This window comes from Gopherus evgoodei, chromosome 2 (assembly GCF_007399415.2).
Source record: "Gopherus evgoodei ecotype Sinaloan lineage chromosome 2, rGopEvg1_v1.p, whole genome shotgun sequence".
NCBI lineage: Eukaryota > Metazoa > Chordata > Testudines > Testudinidae > Gopherus > Gopherus evgoodei.
The window spans coordinates 4,100,458-4,115,898 of record NC_044323.1 but is presented as its reverse complement, the minus strand read 5'-3'; the positions used below and the strand labels follow the sequence as shown (position 1 = coordinate 4,115,898).

General features: G+C 48.4%; 1 protein-coding gene across 1 annotated transcript in view; it reads left to right on the top strand.

Annotated features, from left to right (window-relative positions):
• PTH1R (parathyroid hormone 1 receptor) overlaps positions 1-15,441 on the top strand; it is a 170,043-nt gene that overhangs the window by 80,250 nt on the left and 74,352 nt on the right. The window lies entirely within an intron of this gene.

The window sequence follows — 15,441 nt, the reverse complement described above, 5'->3', positions numbered from 1 at the left end:
ATTTTATGTTTTCATCCAGGTAAGTGATTAAATATATTAAATGGCCTAGGGCCAAGAACAGATCTCTGTGGGGCCCTCACTGGAAGCACACCTGCTCCATGATGTTTCCCCATTTTGAGACCTATCAGTTAGACAGTTTTTAGTCCATTTATCATGTGCCATGTTTTGATCATTCTAGTTTTTTTAATCAAAATGTCGTGCGATACCAAGTCAGGGCAGGATTTTCTGCCTTGGCTGTGATGTCTCCGAGGAGCTACCTTGTATGTTCTGCCACCTGCAGCCCCTGTGTCAGAGTGCAGCCCCCTGAGTCCTCTTGTTGGAGCAGAGGAAGCCAGCTGTGCTGGATCAGGTGAGGGATTGAGGATGTGGTCTACAGAGTGGGATTAAGCCACCAAATTCTCATATGCTTTTCCGCTGGGGGGGTGGGTGAGCAGGGCTGGGAGGTGAGTGCACTGTCACTGCGCACCCCCAGCATTCCCCTCTTCCTTGCCACCAACCACCTCACCCTTCCTTTCCTTTCCAATTCATTCCCCTCCTCCTTCATCCCCCTCGTTTCTTCTTCTCCCTGACTTATCCCATCCTTTACATCCCTAGTCTTTAAACACCATTCTCCCCCTCTTCCTCTTGTAATGACTCCCCTCCCAGCCCCTCCACCAGTGGCATAGAGGGGAGAAAAATATGCATGTGCAAGGACAGAGAGTCATGGGTTCATATGTCCTGCCTTAGCCCCCCTTCCGCCCACCATGCAGTGCTGGAAGGGGCAGAGCTGCCTCTCAGCCATGGAGAGATCATCCCTGTTATTGATTTGTATTTCCACAGCCCCGATCCCAGTGCTGGACCCCCGTGGGCACAGACCCGGATCAAAAAAAGCATCCATGGCTCCAAAAGCGTGCGGAGGAAGCGCAGGGCGTAATTATCAGGGATCATTTCCATGCTGATGTGCTCAGTGTGGACAATTCGGCTATGCCACAGGGGCCTTCTCCGGCCCCTTGACCTCTCCCATTGACAAGGGCAGAGTCTGAGGCCAGGATTTTTCCCTGTTGCTCTCTTGACTTTGTCCCCCACTCCTCCCTGGCCCGGAACCATGCGTGGGACACCGCTCAGCTCCTAGACCCCCTTGTCCTTCACTCCTGGCAGTGGGGTAGCTGCTTAGCTACTGCAACTCCAGCAGGGCCAACTAGCACGCCGCCTTTATTTATTTTAAATTCTTTCCAGCGTGAACCTGACAGGAAATCAATCTCAGTCCGCATTCTTTATGATGGCAATAACGCCCGTACATTGAAAACACAATCACACAAGGTGGACTAGCTGATCCCACCCCACCCGCCTGCCGATCGGTTTGTGTTTGCAACAAATGCTACCAGGTTTGTTATTTTGCTTGGGTTTTTCTTGCGGAGACTTGGGTGGAGAAAGAACGAGAGAGTGGTGGGGGTGAGGGTAGGGGTTACCACCCCTCGCAGCAGCTAAAATTTCCAACACGGTGTTGACAGCTCCTGTGATTTTACTGCACTTCTTGGGATCTATTTTTCGTGAAGCCCCAGCTTCTGGAGTCAGATGATTAAGCAAGATTTTCAGCTTGCATTTAAAAACAAAAATCACTTTCTAGCCCCACCCATGCAGAAGAAAAGTGACAAAAACTTTAAAGGTTCAAAAGTCACCAGGCACATAAAAAGGACCCCAGATTTATTATTATTTGCTTCTCCTGAAGCATTGGGTACTCGTCCCTCTCTGAAACAGGATGAGCCACTGTCTGATTCAGTCTAGCAATTTGCACTCTGATATGTAAGTCCTATCGAGGGTTGTGCTGTAGAGGATACTCCATCACTGGGCATTGTTAAATCATGATGGAGTGTTTTCTAACAGATCTGCTCTAGTCAAGCAGAGCACTTGCACTTGAAGCAGGAATTAACACAGGGAGGTCCTATGGCCTGTGTGATGGAGCTCAGACTGTATTACCACAGTGGTCCCTTCTGGGCTGAATCTATGGAAGCACCATGTTTATTTTTTTTCTACATGTCCAGTGAGTTCAGCTTACAAGCAAAAGGAGGGTTATGTTTTAAGAACCTCCTACCCCGCAGCCTCAATCTGGGAGCTGAGAGTCAAGCTGGGTTCTTTCCTTCAGGTGCAGCATCCCTAGTAATAAAGGTTGCCAAGGGTAAATTTGTCCTCAGTGCTCCCCCATTGTTTCCAAACATCAGTGGGTTCGTTTTGGAGCTTAGTATACCATCTGTGACTGGCAGCAAGAAAAGGGGCCTGCTCTAGTGACTAGAGCACTGGGCTATGAGTCAGGAGAAGTGGGTTCTAGTTCTGACTCTACTGCTGATCTATTGGGGGACCTCAGACAAGACATTTCACTGCCGCTTTCTTTTCTATGTAAGTGTAAGATCTTTGGTGCAGGGAATCAGGGCTTGTTAGCACATACAGCGCTGCGGTGGCACCAAGACGCCTTATGCTGGCGGGAGAGATCTCTCCCGTTGGCATAATAAAACCACCTCCACGAGCGGCGGTAGCTATGTCAGCAGGAGATGTTCTCTTCTTGTCTCCGACAGAGCACTGTCCACATTGGTGCTTATGTTGGTGTGACTTATGTCACACAGCTAAGTGGGTTATTCACATCCCTGAGCAACACAAGTAATGCCGACATAAGCTGTGGTGCAGATATAGCCTCCGTCTCCCACAATGAGTGTGGATCGTGTCTAGGCCAATGGGACCCCGATCTTGGTTGGGACTTCGAAGTGCTCCTTGATAGGTTCCCTCTCCCTTAGCTCCGCAGGGCTCACACAAGTACAAGCCCCTCTTCATGACTCGTATTGGCAGTTGTGATTGAGTACCCACCGGAAGCAGACCTGCTGAGTTAGGGGTGGTCAAAAAATATCCAACTCAATTCTGGGGGAAACTTCTGCAGGAAATGTGCATTTTTCCTAAATGGTTTGTTGAAAACATTTTCCCCTGAACCCAAAATTCTTCACTTCCCCCCACTGCCCACACAGAAAGTATCTAATATTTTTCATGGGGACGGGAGACAGGGATTTCTGGCTAGTTCTGCTGCTGAGTGAATCCATGTTCATTTCTACAATCATTTGTTAAGAGTATAACAAGACTTGGAGTCCCGGCATGTCTTTACTGATTGGATGGGCTGGGGCTGGGGGAAGGTAACCCTCACCTGAAGTCAAAGATGGAATTGATTGATGGAGTTGGCCCAGCCAATCATCTGCGACAGAGCTAGGCTTTGAACCAGTTCCCAAGATGTCATCCGGTGCCTTTAACACAAAGCCACCCTCCTTCAGTCCCCCTGCCCCAGCTGGGTACATAAGATGCTTTGTATCACTGGAGAATACGGTCATGTTTAATCCTAAGGGATGCAGAGAATAGGTTGCACGGGACAGCCATGTGCCTGCAAAAGTGGACAGGGCATGAGACAACGAACGACAAGTCCAGTGTACAAGGGCGCCAGGAGAGCGCTTCCATCAGCTTCAGTGGGAGACGCAGACATGCAGGGACGGTATAATCAGCCCATGTCCACATGCCGCATGCTTCACTCAATTCCCTCTTTACCAAGCAGGGCCCAGATCCTCAGCTGGTGTCAATCCACCTTGGCCAATTAACACCCCGGAAGTTATGCTGCTTTATAGCAGCTAGTGCTGCTGGCCCCAGATCTAAACGCAAACACAAAGGAGCTTGGGGACAGTGAACCTCTCCAGCGCCACTGACCTTAGCCTGTGGCAATGGAGGAGCTCCTGATACCCGGACGGTGATCTCTGCTGCTGTAGAGCTCTGGGCAGCATCTGCACCAACAGGAGACACCTGCCCTGAGCTGATGTTCCAATTCTCCTTCTCTGTTGCATCCTCTGCCTAGCTGCTCCGAAGGGCTGAGCTAGAACCTCACCGGGCCTGGTTTGCTGATGACTCTCCCGCCACGCCCTGCCATCCCAGCGACAGACCTTTTCAGGCTCCTCCGCTCCGGATAGCACACGACCTCTGGCTTCGCTGGAGCCAGCCAGGTCTCTGGGCCGCAGAAACTGGCCTGGACCTGCATTCAACGCAAAAGAAAGCGGCCTTTGAACCTGGCGAGGGGATAGCACCTGATCTGAAGTCACTGGAAAAGCTGTCATTGGCCTCAGTGAGCTTTTGATCAGGTGCTTAGAACCTGACCCGGGGTGACTTCACCCCTGGGCTCCACCTCATTGCCTAGCCTGCCGTGTTCTCACTCTGCTCGGATCCACCTCTGGGTTTGTTTTTTGCAATTATGAGCACAAATTGTTTAATTTCCCCCTCTGCTCCAGGAAAACAATTCGTCGTGGTCCGGACAGCACGTCCCCCACAGCCCCTTGTATCGGTACCGTAAGCCGTCGCAAAGTTTTAACCGTAACCAGGAATCTATTTGCTTTTGGCTCTTTTTCTGACCCGCTGCCAGGGCAGTTTCACAAAAAGGATACTGTTATTTCTGAAAATGAGTCCCATAAACAAGGATGAATATGACCTCTCCGCTGAGACTTGGGGTTTACTTTAGTGGCTGGGAGATCGGCCAATGAAATGGAAATACCAGAAAACATTATCATAATTACCCCGTGGCCTCCTCTGGGGGCAAGGAAAACCTTTTTATTTTACAGGCCCTGGCTAGAATCACTACCTAGCCCTCCTCCGCCTAGCCTTTTTCCTACTGTGCCTTTCTGCATTTTGCTAACACCGAAACGATGCCTCGAGCCTTCCCTGCAAGCAGCTTTTTGGCAAAAGGGGGTGATGTGAAGCCAAGAGGTGAAAACCATTGACAAGGGGAAAAGATGCCAGCAGATGTCTTCTTAACTGCAAAGTGTTAGGAGTTGTGCCAGCTGCCCAGGCCTATTCCCTCCTACACTACCCTGTGTAGGGTGACCAGATATCCTGAGTTTATACAGACAGTCCTGATGATTTCTGGATTTTTTTTTGTATGTAGGCTTCTATTACCCCCCACACTGATTTTTCACATTGGAATCATAGAATCTCAGGGTTGGAAGAGACTACCTAATCCACCCCCCTGCTCAAAGCAGGGCCAAACCCCAGACAGATTTTTACCCCAGTTCCCTAAATGGCCTCCTCAGGGATTGAACTCACAACCTTGGGTTTAGCAAGCCAATGCTCAAACCACTGAACTATTCCTCCTCGCCATCAGGCTTGGCTCTGTGCTCATCCTGAGTACAGGAAGGTCTGCGCTTGGGCAGGGGACTGAGGATGTTTTTGCGGGGGCAGTGAAGTGTCCCTACATTCGCCTGGTTAACTGTCGGCCCATATTGTCCCCTGAGGTGGCCTTACCTGCAGCCAAGCTCCTGAGGTCTGCAGGGCTACAGCTGGACTCTTAGCTCTTAGCACCACTCCAGCTCCAGGTTCTGCAAACCTCCACTTGCATGCAAGCCACAAGCCTTTCAGTGCAGTTGCCCTTGGTGTGCATCCCTTGCGTAGGCCGGTGACGCTGCTCTTTGCAGCCAGGCGGCTTACACCTGCCAGAAGCTGACTCCCAAAAGGCATAGCGCCCTTGCAGATCATCCGCCACCCGGCTGGATCTCTGGATAACTTCTTAAGGCTACTCAGTGGATGTCCACCACTGGCAATCGTCTGGCGCCACGCAAGCTTTTGGCTGGTGGGAAATGGGTTAAGACCTGCTGGTGCGAATCATGGCTTATCCCGGTTTATCCCGTCGCTCCTCCGGGATTGCACTGGGGCAGCTGTGGCAGTAGAATGATCACTAACTGGCTGTGATTGGTGCAGTTCTGCAGTATAGACAAGGTGAAGGGTTTGCGGTCTTTCCTTTCTTCTTCTTAGCATATGCTCAACGTGCCTTGGGTGGCAGCTGACCAGGACTCAACCCCAAATTTGGTTCCCTGGTTGAATCATTAGCTTCCCCGGCTCGGGCTGGGTACTGGAGTGGTGTGCAATGTGAATGCTGATCCATAGCCCCCTTCTTTCCTTTGAAGCCCTGAGGCACAACTGTAGGTGCAAAGTAGCGAGTGCTGAAGAGCAGAATCTAGGTCAGAGGTGGGCAAACTTTTTGGCTCAGGGGCCACATCTGGTTATGGAAATTGTGTGGCGGGCCATGAACGCTCTCGAAATTGGGGGTTGGGGTGCAAAGGGGGCGAGGGTTGGGACTGAGGCGTTCGGAGGGCGGGAAGAGAATCAGCACTGGGGCAGGGGGCTCGGACATGGGAGGGAGTCAGGGTGCAGGATCTGGGGGGTGCTTACCTCAAGCAGCTCTCAGAAGCAGCGCCATGTCCCCCTTTCCGGCTCCTATGCAGAGGTGCAGCCTGTGGCTCTGCGCGCTGCCCTGTCCACAGGTGCCACCCCTGCAGCTCCCACTGGCCGTGGTTCCCTGCCAATGGGAGCTGCAGGGGCGGCGCTTGGGGTGGAGGCAGCGTGTGGAGCCCCCTGACTGCCCCTATGCATAGGAACCAGAGCGGGGAGATGCTGCTGCTTCTGGAAGCCTCATGGAGCAGGGCAAGCCCCAGACCTGGCTCTCTGGCGGAAGCTTGAGGGCTGGATTAAAATGCCTGGGGGCTAGGTGGCCCCCGGGCTGTAGTTTGCCCATCCCTGATCTAGATGCAGGTGCATGAAAAGGAGGGTTGTCTATGATCAGATGATTGTAGCCCTTGCAGCAGGAGGCAGTGTGGCCTAGCAGGTCGTACACTAACTTGTGACTCAGGAAACTTGGGTTCTATGCCTAGCTCTGACCTGGTGGGTAATCCTGGACCTGCTCTGTGCCTCAGTTTCCCTGTTGTAAAAAGAAGATCGTGATGCTGATCTTGGTTGCAAAATAATGTTAAAATCTGCTGATGAAAAGAACTAGGTACCTGTATGTGGGTGTCCCAGTGTATCTGACGCCTTCGTGTGTTAGGCCTCTCTGTCTGTGCCCGTTCCACAGAGGATGAGAGTTTGTCACAAACTGCACTCAGCGTGGAAGACTTTGTGCTCCAGAGGTGCCCAGTTTGATCCTAGCATGGGCCAATATGGAGCTGTGGCAACAGCAGCGTGTTTGTGATGGAATATGACTCTGCATTTGGGTCAGTGCTACCCACAGGAAAGGCCCCGTGTGTATGACTGGCTCTTAGTCTGCAGTTAAACTCAAAGCCCTTGTACCTCTTCCGAGAGGCCAAGAGATGGGGAGAAGACCATGTATCTCCAGTGACTGCACTGGCTTACGGCTGGTCTAGCTTGTTGCATTTGTGTAATGATTGTGCTTCTCTCTAGCTGTAGGTCTTTGCTGGGGCAGAACCATTTCAGAATCCCCCACCTCCTGTTTTATAGATGGGGAACTGAGTCACAGAGCATGCCAGCAGGCTTTTCTCATGGGGCGCCCAACGCCCAACAGTTTTGGGCGCCCAGCTTGACACTCCTTGGGCCTGTTGCTTGGAGGTGCTGAGGCCGAACCCCTGCAGCTCCCATCGACTGCAGGTGCAGGCTGGGATTGCTCAGCCCCTCTGAAAATCAGGCCTCAGGGGTTCAAATTGGGCAGCCAGAATGGAGGCCACTTTGCAGACTTTAGTAGGAATCCTTATAGCCCAAACTGCAGCACTTCTGAAAATAAAGCCATTTGTCTTTAACAGTGAAGGTCATTAACCACTGGGACACTTTGCCCAGGGTCATGGAGAATCTCCACCACTGCCAATTTTTAAATCAAGATTGGATCAAAAATATCTGCTTCAATTCAAACAGGAATTAATTTGGGGAAGGCTTAAGACCTTTGCTATACCAGAAGTCTGACTAGGTGATCACTATGGTTCCTTCTGGCTTTATCGTCAATGCACCTATATAATCTATTAATTTTATGTAGGTGGCTAACTTTAGGGGCACTCTGATTTGAAAATTTTGGCCTACTGACTGCTAATCTCTCTAGCGGGGTCATTCTCAAATATTTCTGGACCAGAATTTAGGAATGCTCATCAAAAAAGAAGTCTCACCAAACCCGCTGTGACCACATACGTATGTTGCCATAGATTTGATCGGATTGCAATGAGAACAGGTCTGGTTCTTTATTTCAATCTTCTACTGTCATGCTGGAAGCATGTTGTCTAAGTGCAAGAGAAGCAGGAAGTGAAAGTGACAAGCAAGTAGCAGGAGAAAGTCAGCAATTTAGTTTCACGATCCAAATGGAAGGCATGGATGGTTTTGTGGTGAGGCACTGGATTGCGGTGTTGCCAATGCTTGTGATTTTATCAGGTGTTTCCCAATAGTTGGTGTTTGCCTTAAAGCCCCAGCTTCTGGAGTCATGTGATTCCCTGAGAATCTCAGCTATCATTCTGCGGGAAAAAAGGAAGTTTCTAGCCTTTGTGGTAGTGGAGAAAAGCTGAAAAATGTGACCTTGGATGCACCCTATGGGATCAGCCCCCAAAGGCATGTCAAATTAATGCCCAATGTCTTTTTTGTTTTGTTTTTACTCTCAACTTTTGAAGCAATCTCATGATTTTTGGGATTTTCAAAAGCTTGGGGTTGGCAACACTGGGACTGGGATGAAGAAAATCTGCATTCAGTTCCCAATTCTGCCACAGGCTTCCTGTGGGACTATGGGCAAGTCACTTAACTGTGCCGTGCCTTAGTTCCCCTTCTGCAAAAGGGGGATAATAGAGTTTCATGTTTATGTCTTGTCTATTTAGACTGTGAGTTCTTCTGGGCAGGGACTGTGTCTCGCTATGATACATGCGGTGCTTAGGACAGCAGGGTGCTGATCTCGACTGGGGCCTCTAAGAGGCTCAATACAACAAATAATGCTAACCAGAGAGAAGAAAAGAAATAAATAAGCAACCCTCTTAAGCAGTGAGAAGCAAATTAGATTTGTGCATCTCCCACCCGATTTAAATCATCATCTAAAGTGGCACTAGGAACAGATGCAGAGAATTTTAAACATTCAGGGCCAGATTCTGCTGTAACGCCAGCCGTTTCGCTGGAGTCACTTTGGGTTTACACAGGTGTAACTGACCCAGGACTCTTATGTTTCTCAGGTAATGATGCTTTAAATGCAGACTAGCCAACCACCTGGAAAGAGACTCCTTTACTTTGCATTCACTTCAAGGCTGTTTTCATAGCATCTGCCACTTATGAGGAAGGATTTTCTTGTGGATGTTATCCTCTCTAATCTGGTCTATCTTGCCCTGTTTTTCTGTCCAAGGGTTCTCTATCACATCCATCACTGTAGAATTTAAGAACTACACAGGTACATTTGATCTACATGTTGAGGCCCCCGGTGGTTCATGGAAGCTTTCTGCTTTTCCCTCTTCCTTGCATATGGGCTAAACGTCTATTTATTTATTTATGTTTATTCTCCCCACCATCCTCCATCATGCTGAATCTGATGGAAATGCTCTATTGAAAGGGAAGATTCTGCATCATACATTATGTATGGCCAGACTGTGGATCACTCCCAGCTTAAAACCAATGTGTATTAATCCCGGGCATGTTTTACTATTTATGTTGCTGTACCACCTAGTTACCGCAGCTGAGATCAGGACTCCATTGTGCTTGGTGTTGCACAAACATATAACTAGAGACATTCCCTGCTTCTCTGAATAGACAAAGAGGTAGAGCTGTGCAGGAAATGGTTTTCTCATCTTGGGAAAATATCTGAGATTTTGAAAGCTTTTCCCATCCCTAATCAGGACAAAATGTCAAAATCTCAAAAATGTTCATGAGCCACCAAATGGATTTTTTTTTCTGGTTCGGATCAGGCAAAATGTTTCATTTGGTCATTTCAAAGCAATTCATTTTTATTTCAACCCTTATAAAAAAAAAAAAAGATGTCTTTCTATCATTAGCTCAAACCTCTAAACGAAAAGCCATTTCAGACGGGGAAACGGGGATTTTTCATTTAGAAGGTGGTGAAATGAGATGTTTTGACAGTGGCAGAACTCCCCCGCCCCACCACGCGTTTTCAAGTCATGACATTACTCAAAACTGACCCTTTCCCATTCATGGTTTTGGTTTTGATGAATCGCTATTTTTCCTTGGGAAAACAGTTCACTGAAAAATTCCCGACTGGCCCTACATAGAGAGAAAGGGACTCACCTAAGGCCAAACATACTCAGGCAGCTAGCCCAAGCAGACCCCCCATGCTGCTGCCGTGACCCTGCTGTTTTTAGGTGCCAACTCTGCTCAAGCTAGTGCTACGTCTGTCCAGACCGGGAATCACCCCTCCCACCTGCTGTGCAGACGAAGCTTTTGGAGCCCGGGCTGTGGCTTGCTGTGCATTTACACAGCCCCGTCCTGATCTACTGCCTGCTTGTGCCCCTCCAGGCCCTGCACCTCTCCTGCCCCCTGCAGTTCTCATGGTGCTTGTTCACCCACCTCAACCCAAGTGGGAAGGCTTCTGTGCTGTGTCCACCAAGGGATGGCCCTTCTGGGGCATGCACGCGACACCTCGGGTGGACGGAGAATACGCTGGCCTCCGGGGTGCTGCAGGCTGGGTCAGGCTTGGCAGTGGGCAAACGCAGGAGGAACCCAGCCTCCCTGGTGCAAAGTTTACAGGCTCAGTTTCCTGAGCCCTCCGGACTTCGGGGGCAGGGGCTGGCAGCCCGGCTGTCAAAGTTTGTTCTTGGATTTTGGATGGGATGTTGATTGAGGCAGGTGCCATATGGCCCAGGGCCTGCCAGAGGAAGCTGAAATAGCACAGCATGAATGGAGGCAGGTTGTGGGATTTAAAGGGGCAGGAGTCCTCCATATTTTTAACTCCTTTGGTATTTTGAAGCATGGGAGGGGGAGGGGTTGGAAGGCTGGAATCTCAGCTCAGCTGTTCCCTGGTGTTATATTTATCTGTGTTCCTGTATTTAAGTATTACTCAATGGGATTTTTTTTTAATAGCTTCGTCCCTCCATGCTGCGGACTTTGGTGTCCTGCCCTAGAAATCCCTCCCTTTCTGTGTGTGTGTGTCTAGCTCTCTTTGGTCTCTCTGCATGATCTCGAGACAGTTGCATGTGGCATCTCAGAATGGATCAATGGGGATTCTAATTATGGAGCAAGAATAAATACATCTAGGGACTGGCGAGGAAGCCGCAGGTGGCTGGGATAACAGTCTAATAGACTGTAGAGCAGGCATGGTGGATGCTCTGGTGTTCCTCTGCTGGATGGATGCAGAATTGCTCAACTGTGTCCTCTGCCCCCATACTGTTTAAGATGGGATTTTCAAAGCAGCCTAGTCTATCCAAGGCACTTACACAGCCCCTGTTACTGCAGGATCTCAGCATCTCACAAACTTTAATGTACTTACACTCACAGTTCCTATGTGAGGCAGGGCTATGTTATTCTCCCCATTGTACAGATGGGAAACTGAGGCATAGAGAGGCTAAGTGACTTGCCCAACGTCTTACAGGTAATCTGTGGCAGGGGAGGGCTCTGACCCAGACCTCCCAAGTCCTAAGCCAATGTCCTGCCTACTGGACCAGCCTCTTAAACACAAAGGGGCATCATCAGCACCTTTCAAAATCTCTCCTTAGCTGATTTGTCTCTAATTCACTGATCCTCCCACTACCCCGTCCCCATCCCTGGACAGGATGCAATGGCAGCCCCTTGCTTTGCATGCTGTGCGATGTGCGGGTGAATGCAGATCCTCTGGCCGTTGAATCCTCGCATGCTTCACCAACATTTTCGCCTTCCTCTGCAGCGTGGGACACCGGTCACTTGCCGGAGGATTCTCTGCACCTTGAAGTCTTTAAACCAGGGAAAGGGAATGGACTGGCACAGTGCTTCTATATCGTGATGCCAACTTTTCCCAACCTAGCGCTAAAAATTTCCCAAATCTGGTGAAAAATTCCCAGATAAAGTTTATTTCAAAATCTCAAAGAACGTAATATGTGTATTTTAATAATGATATAATATATATTATATCCAAAATATTCTTATTCGTTGGAGATATTTCACATTATAATTTTTATATGTATAGACATGATTTTCAATTTTAAACATATGCTACTTATACAGTAAATAGCATATTTAACACATGAGGAGTAGGATTGAAATGATAGAAAACAATGTATTTTACACAAATTTCACTTTTTTAAAAACAAGAAGTATTAATAAGCACAGCATGTGCCCTGCCCTGTACATCGAAGTTACTTTGAAAAAATAAAAAGTAAACATATGATTATAAAATAAGATAAAAAAGCAAACAGAAAGAACAAATAACACTCTTTTATATAACTTTCCTTACAATCTCTGAGTTTTATCCATTTTCTGACTCATGGTCTGAGTCGTCACTAGGAACATCATTACCGTCATTAATATTTTTACTAGTTTTATCACTGTCATTTTTACTGTATATATTTTTACAATGTAAATACAAGTGCTTAACAGTAATTACAAAATTAGAACACTTCTCTGGCTTTGCTTTCAAAGCGGACCATGTAAGTACACTAGAATGGAGTGTTTTGGTTGTCATACAGTTTCTTTCTTTGGTTTTTATGGTCAGTTACCATGGAAAAGATTCTTTCACATGCTGCATTTGAATGCGGTCATGTGAAAACCTTTTTAGCCAGTTCAGATATATTTGCAAATATGAATTGACCTGAATAAGCTTTGATTTGTTACAGCCTCAGCAATTTTGGAATGAGGGAAACATTTTTTAACTACTTCAGTCAAGTGAGTACTGACGTGTTCAGCAAAGGAACAGGCCATTCTAATCTCTGCATTTTTAATGTAGAGATTAAAATTAATCTCTTCAAATTTTTGTGCTTTTTTAATTTCACAATCTTGTTTATTAACATTAGATACTGTCGCAACCTTTTGTTTCTGTTTTTTACCATTAGCCTGTTTATCTAACTCACTAGTACCTGCCTGGATTTTTACGTCACAACATTTGCAATAAGCTAAAAAAACGATTGTTTTCTACTTTCTGCAGCCAGTCTTGGTATTTATCTTCTTGAAGCCACGAGTCTTGACAGGCTTTTTTAAAAGTAGATGGCTTCTCTTTTGGTGGAAGTTCACCCCGAGTCTTCAATACTGTGTCGGGGGTGCTCTCCCGTTGTTTTCGTTTCGACACAGATGGATTTTTGTCTCCTCCTGCCGTCCTCTTCCTCTTCTCACCAGCCTTACCGGTCTCTTCATTTGTTTTTTTCGTTAGATAAAAAATGGAACGAGATCTCTGAAATAATAGAATGCGATTATTAGTGTAATGTATATTTCAATTTATATTTAAATCAAACATATTATATATTATTCCCTAACACAGTATGCGAAGATATTTTATATTTGTCTGGAGGAAGGTGCTGTTACAAATGTATGACCAGCCGAACGCTCTGGTCCACATTCTCTGTGCAACTGCAAGCACGAAATACAAAATTTTAGAGATTTAATGACAGATCAAGAAACTAAGCATGATCAGTAAGTATTGCAATAGATGGAATTACTGGAAGAAACCTTACCTAGAAGATACATTTGACGACCATCTCCTCATTGCCCGCCAGCCAGCTGTTGCTGAGGTTGGTTTGTTGTGAGTGCATGTGCGCACTTCTCACTTCACTTGTGCTGTCATGGTATAGTATGTTGAAGCACCACCAATAGGAGAGCAGCACAGCCCGATTATGAAAATCATGTGACAAATATTCACCAATTGAAGAACGCATTTTGAGGGAAATTTAAAAGAAGTGCAAATATTTTACTTTTTATGAAAACTTCCCAGGATTTTTGAGATTTGGAAAATCTTTTACTTTTTATGAAATTTTCCCAGGATTATTTACGTTTTGAATGAAAATTCCCAAATTCCCAAGTTGAAACATTTTACTCCAAAATGCCCAGATTTGAGGAAATTTCCCAGGATATAGAAGCACTGGCAACAGGGGCGTTGAAACGGGGGGTGGGGGGGGCCGGCAACAGGCCATGGCCCCTCCCACTTTTTGCCACAGGCCCAGCCCTTTGCTGCACCTCTTCCCCTCAAGGCCCCACCCCCAGAAGCTGGAGCCCAGCCGGGGTATGAGTGGCCCAGGGAGCCCAGGCAGCTGTGGGGAGCTGCGGACCCTCCACCTGCTGAGGGGTGGGGGAAAAAGTGGTCCCTAGCCCATGTCCCTAACCCCCAAGCCACCTACCCAGGGCAGGTGGAGGGTCTGTAGCTCCCCACAGCTGCCCAGTTGTGATTCTTACCATGGCCCAGATGTTTCTCGTCGGCTCCTCCCCCAGGCCAGGCTGGAAGCTGGAGCTGGGTCGGGGTAAGACCCACACGGGCCCTGTGGGGAGCCACGGATCCTTTGCCTGCCCTGGGCAGGAGGCCGGGGCGAGGGGAGCACGGGGATACAGGCTGGGAACTGCTCTTGCCCTCCCTCTCCCCCAGGCAGGTGGAGGGGCCCAGGATCCCCAGCTTTAGCTTCTGGCTTGGCCAGCGGTGAGGCTTCGGAAGGAAGAGAAGGGGCAGGGGCAGGGCCATGGAGGGGACAGGGCCTTGTGCCCCCCTCGCCCCCCAGTATTGCAAAGACTCCATCGCCCCGACTGGCAAGCATTTAAGCTCAGTTAGGCAAATTCACCCTGATGTCCTATGAAAAATAAATTTAGCCCAGTACATGTAAATACCACTGCCTACAAGCCCCTGGGCTGGGAGGGAGAAGCGTTTGTCAAGCTTATCCTGTGGACATTAGCTGAGGTGAAATGAGATGGACAGAATTGTATCATGTCAGCTTAACCTCTGGAGACAGTCCAGCAGGCACAAAGTTGCAGGCTTTGGCACATGTGCTAGACCTGTTGGAAGGAGAGGCCCACTGCGGAGCTAAGATGCTTGGTGCTGGAATGGGTCACCTAGGAGGTTGTGGAATCCCTGTCACTTGAGGGTTTTAAGAACAGGCTGGAGACGATGGCTCAGGGAAGGTCTAGGTTTCCTTGGTCCTGCCTCAGCACAGGGAGATAGAGTACAAGACCTCTCAAGGTCCCCTCCAGCTCTACGTTTCTGTGGTTCCATGTCTTTCATCTGTGCAGATCCATGGTGGACTCCTCCTTAAGTGAAGCTCAAGAGGGGTTCTTTGCTCCTTCCTCTCAGTCCCGCGCACAGATACTGCCCCAATATTAGCTAACATTGGCCATCTCTGGTCACTACTAGAATTTCCACTAGGGCTGAGGCAGTGTACTACTGCTATTGTACCGGAGCGAACTAGATCAAAGGTACCTCGGGTCTGTCTACACAGGCTGCAGTGTAGACAAATCACCCTAACTTTCCAAGCTGCCCTGACTAAAGAAGGATGCATAGCGGCTCAGGAGCAGAGCAGAGAAGGAGTTTGGCTTCTCCCCCGCTCGCCCCTCGGGGGGAAATAATGGATTGGCCCTGACTTGCCGGCCGGACTGGCTGCCTCTCTGAATGAGACACTGTCGCTCACACCAAAGTTAGGGGTGAAATGCCACAGAGTGCGTTATTGCAGGAGGTCAGGCCACATCACCCTGATGGTCCCTTCTGGCCTTACAGTCTTGTTCCAGGAAGGAAGTAAATTACTCCACTTCTTTTGGTGGAGCAGCTCA